Source organism: Cyprinus carpio, chromosome A1, assembly GCF_018340385.1.
Source record: "Cyprinus carpio isolate SPL01 chromosome A1, ASM1834038v1, whole genome shotgun sequence".
NCBI lineage: Eukaryota > Metazoa > Chordata > Actinopteri > Cypriniformes > Cyprinidae > Cyprinus > Cyprinus carpio.
The window spans coordinates 13,197,005-13,210,558 of record NC_056572.1 but is presented as its reverse complement, the minus strand read 5'-3'; positions in this window follow the sequence as shown (position 1 = coordinate 13,210,558).

Below are 13,554 nucleotides of genomic sequence, written 5' to 3'. Positions count from 1 at the left end.
TATTCAATGTCTCATTTTTCCTGGGCTCTTATTTCTTCAGTGGAGAACAAGTGGTGACAGAGCATCATGAAGGGCGTCCTAGACTGTGTGGAAACCTGATGCTGTTTAACCCTCAGGTTGTGAGATAATTTTATTTTTTTCAGAAAATGTTACTTAATGTTATCGCATTGGACTAAGATTTACCGACTTTGTTTATACATGGTATAACTACTTCCAACTACATTTTTTTTTTTTTTTCATTTTCGTTAAACATATTTTATTTTATTCAACCCTGTTATACTTATGGTGTTCAGAAATGACCGGCCTACAGATAACAGCCTATAAACATCTTCTTATGCAATATTATCACCTAATATTGGTATCACCCTTACCAAAAAGTAGTATACTTCAAGTTTATTTTATTAAGTATACTTAAGTATAGTTCAAGTATATTTAGACTTTTTGTAAGTATAAGTCAAGTATACTTAAATGTCATTTTAAGTATATTTCTGAGAAGTACATAAAGCCCATTTCTGAGAAGTACATAAAAAGTAAACTAAAAGCATACTTTCCTATTTTTAGTTTAAAAGAAGTATACTAATATCACACTTGAATAAACTTCTTTTTCGTAAGGGCAATCTTTTTGTTAGCCTGTTTTCTTTCAATTGGGACTGGTTTAGTGTTTATTTTTGGAACTGATTTATGATAGACTTCATTAGTCTGAGCTTACATACCTCAGTTTTTGAGTAAAATAAGCCATATTTGTGGATAATTTTGTCTATATTAAATAAAATATGGAAAAATTCACTGTTTTTCTCACTAGCATGCTCTAATGTTTAACCAAGAAATTTGCTTTGAATTGCTTACGTATATCTTAAAAAAAATAAAATAAATAACACAAAAGAACACTTGTGGTGTTCCCGGTTTGACCGGCCTACCAAAAATTGCTAAAAAATCTCTTGTTGTGCTTTTTTTTTTTTGTCAATTAATTTTCCTTCAGTCAGTTAGGGCTGGTTTTGTATTTAATTTTGATACGGAATGATTGTAGGCCTTATTGATCTTAGCTTTAATGGTCAACAATGACCGTCCATTGAAAATGAATGGGGGAGATTGGAAATCTGAGAAAAAGTTAGTGTTCAGAAGCATGTTGATCATGTTCATGTTCACACATGTATTTATGCCTGCAAATACACTGCTCAAAAAAAAAATTAAGGAAACACTTAAATCACACATTGGATCTCAATTGAATGAAATATTCGATTTGAAAATCTTTATTTATATACATTCAATATGTGACAACAGTCAATGGAAACCAAAATCATCAACACACTGAAGGCTGGATTCAAAATCACACCAAAAATCAATGTAAAAAACTACATTTACAGGCTGATCCAACTATCATGAAGTTCATCACAGCAACATTGGATGCTCCGATACATAATATCCAAGAGGTGCTCAAGTCTGGGGAACGTGAGGGCCAGTCAATGGCATCAATGTCAGTGTCATCTAAAAACTTCACACTCTAGTCACTGAGGCCAGGCATTATCATGCACCAGGAGAAACCCAGGGCACACTGCACCAGCGTAAGTCCTGACAGCGGCTCTGAGGATTTCATCCTGGTACCTAACAGCAGTAAGGTAACCATTGGCTAACATGTGCAATCCTTCACGGATACGCCTCCCCAGACCATTACTGACCCACAGCCAAACCAGTCATGCTGGTTGATGTTGCATGCCACATAATGTTCTCCATGGCATCTCCAGACTCTTTCACATCTGTCACGTATGCTCAGTGTGAACCTGTTCTCGTCAGTGAAGAGAACAGGATGCCAATGAAGAGCCTTCCAATTCTGGTGCTCTCTGGCAAATGCCAGTCGAGCTGCATGGTACTGAGTTGTGAGCACAGGTCCCACTACAGGACATTGGGCCCTTATTCCAACCTAATAAAGTATGATCTTGAGTTTTATCTGAAACATGCACACCTATAGCCTACTGAAGGTCATTATGAATGCTATGGCAGTGCTCATCCTATTCCTCCCCGTACAAAGCAGCAGATACCGATCCTGCTGCTGGGTTGTTGCCCTTCTACGTACATGCCCAGATCTCCTCATATAACAGTCTGTCTCCTGGTATCTCCTGCATGCTATTGAAACTGTGCTGGAAGATGCAGCAAACTTCCTCATGATGATTAAGATTGATATTAGGTGATAATATTGCATAACAAGAGATTTATAAGCAATTTTTTTGCGCCCTGGTCATTTTTGACCGGGAACACCAAAAGTGTTATAAGGATTTGAACAGTGTGACTGCTTAATCTTGGGTTTCAGTTTAGCAAGTCATCCAAGAGATGCTTCCATGCACAATGCGTCTATAATTTTCGAGAGGGTTCTCAATGCAGAACACAAGATCCAGGGGGCGTGGTTTGCACAAAAGGATTAGTTTGCACAAAAAAACAAACAAACAAACAAACAAACAAACAATATCAATACAGTATAGAGAGATGCTGTAAATACACCATTATGGGAATAAAAAGCATCTGTATTGGTGGACATTCAAAAGCGGCCATATATTCTGAAAAAAAAATTATGTTTGCAGCCACCTGTATGCCACACATACTACACAATATTATAGAACATGTTTTGCCAGTGATTGATTTTTATCGGAGGCTGTAAAAGCATGAAATGGAAATATATGTTTCCTGTCTGCTGCCTTTGACGTCACAGCTCAGGACAGTTGCTGGTAAATTACTATGAAAACCTGTGTAAATTCTCTTACATTTATTATTAAGGCTTTTATGAAATATCATCAGTATGATTCTAGAAGATGTTGCATCCAGATAGAATCTGTTGGCCTTCTTGCCTTGTTTATTTATGTATTAATTTATTTAACAGTGTTATTTTAGTATCATTGATATGCATTATAGTTTTAATATTTTGAATTCGTTTTTTAACTGTAGTTAAAGTTATAGTAATTACAACATTTATTAGTTGTTAAATATTTTAAAATAAAAATATTTAATATAATTTGTTATATGTGTTTTATTAGGTTTATTTATTTATTTAGATTGTGGAAACTGTGATACTTTTTTCAGGATGTGTTGAACATAATGTTTGAAATTACAGCATTTATTCTATTTTTTATTTATAATATAATACAGTCACTTTTGATTAATTTAGTAATCTATTAGTATATATAAATAAGTATATACAGTATATATTGTGGGCTTGATGAGAAGTGTCAGTATAAAGTCCAAGAAGAATGAAGAAGAGCCAGTGAGATGTAAATGAAACCTCATCGAGTGTAGCTTTCATTTAAGAGATTTGTTTGATCTAGTCTTGAGCTTTAGCTGCTTCACCAACAGAGGCACAGAGAGGTTAAACAGACAGCATTGCAAATTTCAAAAGCGTTTTCAGATCCTCGGAAGATTGTGCACCTGGAATGGAAAAGTAAAAAGAAGACCTGACAAAATATCAGGCTATTGTGGGATTTGCAGTCTTTCGAGTTTTTCCACTTAGATAAATGAAACATCAAAGGCAGCCATTCACAGCCGCCGTTTGCACAGAGTAGACTCATTTCAGCTGGGATCAAACACACATTCTCTGACTGCTAGTCTTGAACAGGCACTGTGCTCTTTGTGTGTGTGTGTGTGTGTGTGTGTGTGTGTGTGTGTTCAAACAGGAACTAGTTGGAGAAGCAGTGTGAAGATGGAAAGAAAGCACTGATGCTCATTGAGTCTCATCGATCCAGAAGAAGAGCTGCAGGAGTTGAGCTTCCAGAACTCATGGTGGTCAAACGGCGCCCTTTATCGCAAATCAACTGGACCACACAGCGAACAACATACACGCTTAAAATTTAAACTGTGATGTCATTTCATTTCATTTAATTTTTTTTTATACCTTATTAATTTAGTAAATGAACAAAAATTATAATAATAATAATAATAAAAAAATACAAAAAAATTACAAGCCATTTTCCAAATGATAAGTCGTCACCTTGGAATTATTAAGTTATATCTGCATTCTGAGCAGTTTCAAGATATTGAGCTTCAAAGATTTTGCATTCCATAAAGTGTCATGGTATATGGGGAACAAGTCTCTTTCATACATCAGTCCCAAAATGCACACAACTTACATAAAACATCACATAATGTAAATATGTTTTCACAGAATAAGAATATGTGAAGAATTTGACAAAAATGGCAGATAGAACCTTATAATTCCAAGATGACGAAGTAGTCAAATACTATATTTTATGTGAAACAAAAATGTAAATAATAGATTCACATTTTTGACAAAATTAACTACTGGATTTTTAGCCATTTATTTTGTAATGTCTAATGACTAAATACTAGGAAAATCTTTAGTATGAATGCAATCATTTTTAAGATAGTATTTTTTATTTTATTTTTTTTCATAGAAAGAAAGTACTTTTAAGAAACATGATTAATATGCTTAAAAAAATGCTGCATCCATATGGAATCTTTAGATTGATTGATTGATTGATTGATTTATTGATTGTTTGATTGATTAATTTACAGTGGTATTTTAGTATCATTGATATACCATTGTTTTTGTCATTTTTTTTCTATTTTTCTGTTTTCATTTTAATTTTAGCTTAAAAAAAATGTACATTTTTTCTGTATTTAATATATATAGGTAACACTTTATAATAAGGTTTCATTAGTTAACATGAATTAAGAATGAGCAATACTTCTGCAGCATTCATTAATCTTAATGTTAATTTCAACATTTACTTATGCATTATTAAAATCAAAAGTTGTGTGTGCTAACATTAGTTAATGCACTGTGAATTAACATGAACTAACAATGCACAACAGTATTTTCAAGAACTAATGTTAACAAAGACTAATAATACTGTAATAAATGCATTTGTTTATGTTAGCTAATACATTAACTAATGTTAACAACTGACAACTTATTGTAAAGTGTTAACGAGATTTTATTATTATTTAGCCACTGATGGGAGTTTTTTTTTTATTTTTTTTTTTAATGTAGTGACGTACCATAATGATTCCAGTATGAAAAACTCACGGGGCAAACTGCAAATTCAAATGACAGGATGCAAATCCAATCACAATTATATATGCAAATAAATGCAAGAAAGAATACCAATTGTCAGACACAGAGGATTCAGTGCAATAGTGTTTAATGATATTCCGAGGTTTCAGACACAGGTGAATCTTGACACGTAGACAACACAGTGGTAATACAACTTTCCTTTGAGGTGATGGTGATACAGATGGTGACTCCGACGAAGACGATGGGAACAGGTAGCCAGAAGAGGATGAAGAGGGTTCAACAGGTCAGGTAGGTTCGACGAAGGGCGTTCAGGTAAGTTGGGAGATCGGTGCAAGACCAGACAATGAGTGATGGTGACTGAGGGCTTTATGTGTGGCACTGGTGATGATGCACAGGTGTTCAGAATTCTGGTGATTGGGAACGAGTGGGCGTGGCGTAAGTGTCCGATTCAGGGAGTGTAGATGGTGTGGCTGTGACAGTACCCCCTCCCCCACGGGCGGCTCCTGACGGCTGGGATCTTGAGCAACGACGGGGTCTACCATGGCCACGGGGAGCGGGGCGGTCTGGATGGTCTCGGTGAAAGTCAGTGAGAAGGCTAGGGTCCAGGATGTCGTTACGATTGACCCAGCAACGCTCCTCCGGGCCGTAGTTCTCCCAGTCTACAAGGTACTCAAGTTGAGGACCCCATCGTCGAGAGTCGAGGATAGCTCTCACCTGGAAGATGCTGTTGTCTTCTTCGATGGCGGGAGGAGGAGGTACGGCATCATCACCAGGCTCTGGGGATGGAGGAGACAAAGGTTCAGTGAATGGTTTGAGGAGTGAAACATGGAATGAAGGTGAGATACGGTACTGTGCAGGCAGCTGGAGTCTATAGGTCACTTCATTCAGTTGCCGTTCAATCTTGAATGGTCCGATGTATCGGGGACTCAGCTTACGGCAGGGCAGCCGGAGGCGGATGTCCCTCGTTGAGAGCCAGACCAGCTGTCCAGGTTGGTATTGTGGCGTAGGTCTTCGACGAGCGTCCGCTTGCTCCTTATGCCTCCGGACTGCCCGCTGGAGATGCACGTGAGCCGAGTCCCAGACCCTCTCGCTCTGTCGGAACCAGTGATCTACCGCTGGGACCTCCGAGGGCTCACCCGACCATGGGAAGAGTGGAGGCTGGTATCCGAGGACACATTGGAAGGGGGTGAGCCCGGTGGTAGATTGCTGGAGGGAGTTCTGTGCATATTCTGCCCAGGGTAGGTACTGGCTCCAACAGTCCTGATTACGGTGGCAGTAGACCCCTCAGGAACCTCCCGATCTCTTGTATCTTTCGCTCAGTCTGGCCGTTGGTCTGTGGATGGTATCCTGAAGAGAGGCTGACGGATACCCCTAGGAGGCGGAAGAAAGCTGTCCAGACTCTGGAGATGAATTGGGGACCCCTGTCGGAGATGATGTCCTCTGGAATGCCAAAGTGACGGAACACATTGTGGAATAGTGCCTCTGCCGCTTCAAACGCTGTGGGAAGTCCTTTGAGAGGTATGAGTTTGCATGATTTCGAAAACCTGTCGACTACTACCAGCACACAAGTATTGCCTTGAGAAAGGGGGAGGTCAGTCATAAAATCCACACCTATATGGGTCCATGGACGTTCAGGAATGGGCAAAGGCACCAGTTTACCTTCCGGGAGTCTCCTAGGGGTGTTCGCTATGGCGCAGACTGAGCATCCTTTGAGGTAACGGGAGGTATCCTGACTCATCGAGGGCCACCAGTAACGTTGTTGCAGGAGCGAGAGGGTCCGCCTCCTGCCTGGATGTCCAGATCCCGGAGAGGTATGAGCTAAGTCCAGAAGGGTAATCCGATGTTGAGGAGGGACGAAGAGTTTCCCTTCTGGACCTCCCGGCGGAGCAGGGTGTTGAAGGTTTTCTTGTTCAATCAGACGATTAAGATCCCATTGAATGGGACTTACAATCATGGCTGGAGGGAGGATTGGTTCGGGAGATTCTGGTTCTGGGTCTGCCTGATGAAGGCGGGAGAGGGCATCAGCTCTATTGTTCTGGGAGCCAGGGCGATACGTGACTTTAAAGTCAAATCTCGTGAAGAATAAGGCCCATCTAGCTTGGCGATGATTCAGTCTCTTAGGTTCACGGAGGTATTCCAGGTTCCGGTGGTCAGTGATTACCTCGAAAGGGACCTTGGCTCCCTCCAGCCAATGACGCCACTCTTCCAGAGCCAGCTTGATAGCCAGTAGTTCACGGTTACCTATGTCGTAATTCTGCTCCGCCGGGGATAGCTTCTTCGAGAAGGCACATGGATGGAGTCGTGGAGGATCCCCCTGCCGCTGGGAAAGTACCGCTCCGACCCCGGTCGAGGAGGCATCCACTTGCACTATGAACTGTCGGTTGGGATCAGGATGAGCTAGGATCGGAGCGGTCTTGAAGGCTTGTTTGAGATGGTGGAAAGCTTCAGTGGCCATGGGGTTCCAGGACAGAGACTTGGGCCGGTTCCGGAGGAGTGAGGTTAGAGGTGAGCTGAGTAAACTGTAGTTCTTGATGAATCTCCTATAAAAGTTGGCAAAGCCCAGGAAGCGTTGGAGTTCTTTAATGGAGCCAGGTTGGGGCCAGTGTGTGATGGCTTCCACCTTCCCCTGGTCCATCTTCACGCCACGTGGGCCGATGATGTATCCCAGGAACTGGACTGAGGGCGTGTGGAACTCACATTTTTCTAACTTGAGATACAGATGGTGTTCCCGGAGTTTTCGGAGTACAAGTATGACATGTTGGATGTGTTCTTCCTGGGATGTGGAGTAAATGAGGATATCATCGATGTAGACAATTACGAACTGGTTAAGGTATTCTCTGAAGATTTCGTTCATGTAGTTCTGAAAGACGGAAGGACTGTTGGATAACCCATACGGCATGACCCTGTATTCATAGTGCCCGGAAGGAGGGATGAAAGCTGTCTTCCACTCGTCCCCCCCTTCCGGATGCGGATTAAATTGTAGGCGCTCCTCAAGTCCAGTTTTGTGAAGATCTTTGCTCCGCGTAGTTGTTCTAAGGCAGCTGGGACCAGGGGAAGAGGATAGCTGAATTTGACGGTTTGAGAGTTGAGATGGCGATAATCTATACATGGCCTCAAGCCTCCGTCCTTCTTGGCCACGAAGAAAAAGCTGGAAGCGGCAGGAGAAGTAGATGGTCGGATGAATCCTTGAGCGAGAGCTTCCTGTACGTACTCCTCCATGGCCTTCTGCTCCGGGATGGACAGAGGATAGACTCGTCCCTTGGGAAGGGTTGCTCCAGGCAGGAGGTCGATAGCGCAGTCCCATGGCCGATGAGGTGGAAGTTTCGTTGCCAACCGCTTGCTGAACACATCCTGGAACGCCCGATATTCTGGAGGGATGGTATGTTCCACCTTAGTTTCGGGGCTTTCCACTGATGTGGACTGGACCGGTAGGGATGACTTCTTGATGGATGGAATGACCTTGGGAACTTTAACTGGTGGAGTGATGCAGGTAGAATGACAGGATTTTCCCCATTTCAGGATCTCACCGGTGGGCCAATGGATGTGTGGTTGATGTTGGTTAAGCCATGGGCGTCCCAGGATGATATCTGCGGTGGATTCCTCCAGCACCATGAACGTGATGTCTTCCTCATGCAGGGAACCCACGCGGAGGATGACTGTGGGGGAGAAATAGCGGACATGACCTCGGCCCAGCGGCTTTCCTTGTATGGTTGTTATTCTGAGTTCGACCGGGCTTCGATGACGCTTGACACTTAGACGATTTAATGTTTGCTGGTTAATGAAGTTCCCCGCTGAGCCGGAGTCGATGAGGGCTTGTACTGAAATAGAAGAGTGGAGATGTCTTAGAGTAACCCAGGTTTGAGTCAATTGAGCAGTTTGAGGTGGTAGATGGATGGTACTCACCGCTGGGCGTGGAGGTCGTACGGGACATGATGGTAATAGGTGTCCCTCTCCCCCACAGTAGAGACACAGCCCGGTGTTAATCCTCCACTGACGTTCTGATGTAGATAGGTGGTGTGAATCTACTTGCATGGGTTCAGGTGCTGGAGGAGCGACAGATGGTAGAGCGGGCGGAGGACGTGAGTGAGTTGTTGACATGCAGTGAGTCTCTGGGCGACTCTGATGGATTTCTGGATTAGACACTCCAGTCCCAGTGAATCTTCATATACAACAATCAAACTTTGTATTTTCTCACATAGACCGTGGCGATAGGCGGTAATTAAGGCCGTTTCATTCCAACCGCTGATGTAAGCGAGGGTACAGAAGCGAACAGCATAATCACTCACGGACTCATTTCTCTGTTGGCGAATTGTAAACAGTTGATCATGGACAGATAATTCAGACGCTTGTTGACCAAAGACGGATTTTAACTGGGAACAGAAATCAGTAACAGATCCAGTAGCAGAGGAATTCGATTCCCAGAGAGATTGAGCCCATTGGAGAGCTTTACCTGAGAGCAGATTGATGATAAAGGCAACTCGGCTGCGTTCGGTGGTGAATAAGTGAGCGTTGGACTCCAGGTAGAGTGAACACTGTAGCAGAAACCCGCTGCAATCCTCCGCCGCGCCGCTGTATGTCACTGGTGTGGCCATGGGACTCGCAGGGGCAACTGAAGAAGTGACCGGAGTTGTAGCGGGGTTTGATGGCGATGAGCAGTTGACAGCAGGTGAGGGAAGTTGCATGAGTGAGGACCGTACAGCGTGAACCAGTTCAGTGAAGGGATCCGCGGTGCGGTCCTCGCCTGTATCTGAAGAGCTCTGCATGCGGTCTGGTCTTCTGTCAGACACAGACGAGGACACAGAGGATTCAGTGCAATAGTGTTTAATGATATTCAGAGGTTTCAGACACAGGTGAATCTTGACACGTAGACAACACAGTGGTAATACAACTTTCCTTAGAGGTGATGGTGATACAGACGGTGACTCCGACGAAGACGATGGGAACAGGTAGGCAGAGGAGGATGAAGAGGGTTCAACAGGTCAGGTAGGTTCGACGAAGGGCATTCAGGTAAGTTGGGAGATCGGTGCAAGACCAGACAATGAGTGATGGTGACTGAGGGCTTTATGTGTGGCACTGGTGATGATGCACAGGTGTTCAGAATTCTGGTGATTGGGAACGAGTGGGCGTGGCGTAAGTGTCCGATTCAGGGAGTGTAGATGGTGTGGCTGTGACACCAATCATGTTTCAAAATGCAAATTGTATGCTGCCATCAACACAATCTATTCATTTGGCAAACATTCTATTAACCCCTTACACTCTGAAGGAATTTTAAGGATTTCATTCTTAAGTGTTATACTTAAAAGCATAATGCATAATACGTGGCATGTTTTGTAAGTCAGCTGGGTTTTTAAATGTGTTTTATGTGTCTGAACTGTGGCAGACACAGGTTTGGATCTGCCCAGCATCATTTACCCTCCTCTCACTCTTATTAAAAAAAATAAATAAATAAATAAATTACTCATAAATAATTTGCACCGCAAGTAAAGAAATTCAGTACTGACACAGGATATGAGTCAAATGTTTTTTTTCTTGCCCTCTGGGTTTTCTGAGCTGCCGCGGCCAGTCTCAGAGGAGACACGTGTTGCTGGGACAACAGGCAGAACAGAGCACCACTTCCTGTTACACATATACACACACAGCACCTGCAGTCACAGAAAAACCACTGACCTTCCATGTGGTGAAAGAGTAGAGTAATTCATCTTTAGGATGCTGAGCGCGACCGATGGCTTTAAGACCCTCGCTATTGCTTTGCTTCAGTAAATGATGCATTATCACAAGGACAATGCATTGGTGTGTATATTTGTATCAGTCTTTAACATCTGTTTCTTTTTTTGTTGTAGATTGCAATATGGATGAGCACAGTATGTTTGAAACCACATACTGCTTGCATTATTTTTACAGGAGGTATACACTGTAAAAAAAATATATATATATTTCAAAGTTAGAAAAATATTAGACTATGTTTAACAATAAAATATTATTTCTGTCTTTCTACTCTAAAGTCAGATTTAATTCTCTAAAGTGTTGCTTGCCTTTTCTTTGTAATGATTTGTGAAATTTACCGGTATTTACTGAGTTAAAACTGTAAATACTACACGCTTTTTCACACACACACACACACACACACACACACACACACACACACACACACACACATTAGTAATACACAAATTACACACACAAATTAAAATCAGTCTTATTGACACATTGGTTTCCCCTTGTTTGGCACTATATAAATTATAATATTCTGATGCATTAATTTCTGACATGTAACGATCTGAGGTAGTTAGTGATACCAAAATGAATCTTGATTCTAAAATGAATTAAAAATGTTAAATTCTTATTTGATTTATCATTTTAGATATTATACTACTGTTTGAAGTATTTATTATTGCACACTGTTTAGTTAAATAGTTGGCTTTGTGATATTTGCCTAATAATATGCATATATATATATATATATATATCATCATATGTTGGAATATTTCAGTAAATTCCAATTTAAAAGACCAAATGTATTCAGCATGTGTTAAGTTTGAGTATTTATATGCAAAAGAAAAAAAAAAAAAAAACAAGGTATTCCAAAGGACATCTGTATACAACACACTCACATTTGCATTGAATAAATATGAAAAAGTGAATAAAAGATAATAAACTAGAAAATGTGAACTTTGTGATGCCCACAGCAGTTTAACCCATTCATAAAAAAGTGACCTAGGAAAGTCAAATACTGATTTGTGATGACGCTTCTGCGTACACTAGACAGTGTATTTAGTCACTCGCGAGAGATTCCCTCAGGCTCAACGACACAATGACAAATACAGTTCCTGATACTCAGCACATGCATGAATGTACAATATGCCTTTATGTCTTTGCTGCTTTCTATTGAGGAAGAAAGAGAGATACCGAGGGAGAGAATTAACATTTATTTTAATTAAAGCAGATTAAGGCAATAAAAAAAATAAAAAAAATAAAAAAGTATCACATTCCCTATTACACAACATCTACTCATCCATCCATCATTCACTCACTCACTCACTCACTCACTCACTCACTCACTCACTCACTCACTCACTCACTCACTCATTCAATCAATCAAAGAAGATAATTAAGTAAATTAAAAACACTTAAATTAAAGAATGGACACAGTACAATAAAGTAAAAAAGTTTAGAGATGAATTAAGAATATTTGTGATTTTGTAATGAATTATCAATTTTTTCTTTCATTTTAATTTATAATTTTAAGTAACATTTTTATATATATATATATATATATATATATATATATATATATATATATATATATATATATATATATATATATATATATATATATATATATTATACTTCTTGTTTCTCTGTTTTAACTGTTATTTTGTGTTTTAAGTGATTTTTGCACTGATTTGCCCATACAAATTGTCATGCCAATCTAGCAAAAATTTTCTCATACAAAATCCTTTGAATTGCATTAGAAAAGGCCAAAGCATGACCGAACAGATCAGATGCTGACAGCCTGAGCTTATAGATTCCAGATCCAGAAACTGACGAGGCAAATATCCTCGAACCTTAATTAATCCAGTCCGTGTTTTCTCTGTTCTAATACTGGCCACTGGGCCGCGCGGTTTATCTGTTTATCTTTCTTATTGTTGATCGACATAAGATATTGGAAAAAGCAATTGATAAGCAACGAACAAAACACTACTTTTTTCTATGTAAGATATCTCAAATCACATACACACATTGTGGCATTAAAAATAAAATAAGAAAAAATAACCAATTAATACTTATATTTTGTAATAAATGAATTAATAATATAAAAAATAGAAATCAGATCATTAAATACAAATAAAATACAAACCAGATTCCAAAAAAGTTGGGACACTGTACAAATTGTGAATAAAAACAGAATGTAATGATGTGTAAGTTTCAAATTTCAATATTTTATTCAGAATACAACATAGATGACATATCAAATGTTTAAACTGAGAAAATGTATCATTTTAAGGGAAAAATAAGTTTATTTTAAATTTCATGGCATCAACACATCTCAAAAAAGTTGGGACAAGGCCATGTTTACTACTGTGTGGCATCCCCTCTTCTTTTTATAACAGTCTGCACACGTCTGGGGACTGAGGAGACAAGTTGCTCAAGGTTAGGAATAGGAATGTTGTCCCATTCTTGTCTAATTGGCTTGCTCAACTGTCGTAGGTCTTTTTTGTCGCATCTTCCTCTTTATGATGCGCCAAATGTTTTCTATGGGTGAAAGATCTGGACTGCAGGTTGGCCATTTCAGTACCCGGATCCTTCTTTTACGCAGCCATGATGTTGTAATTGATGCAGTATGTGGTCTGGCATTGTCATGTTGGAAAATGCAAGGTCTTCCCTGAAAGAGACGACGTCTCGATGGGAGCATATGTTGTTCTAGAACTTGAATATACCTTTCAGCATTGATGGTGCCTTTCCAGATGTGTAAGCTGCCCATGCCAAATGCACTTATGCAACCCCATACCATCAGAGATGCAGGCTTCTGAACTGAG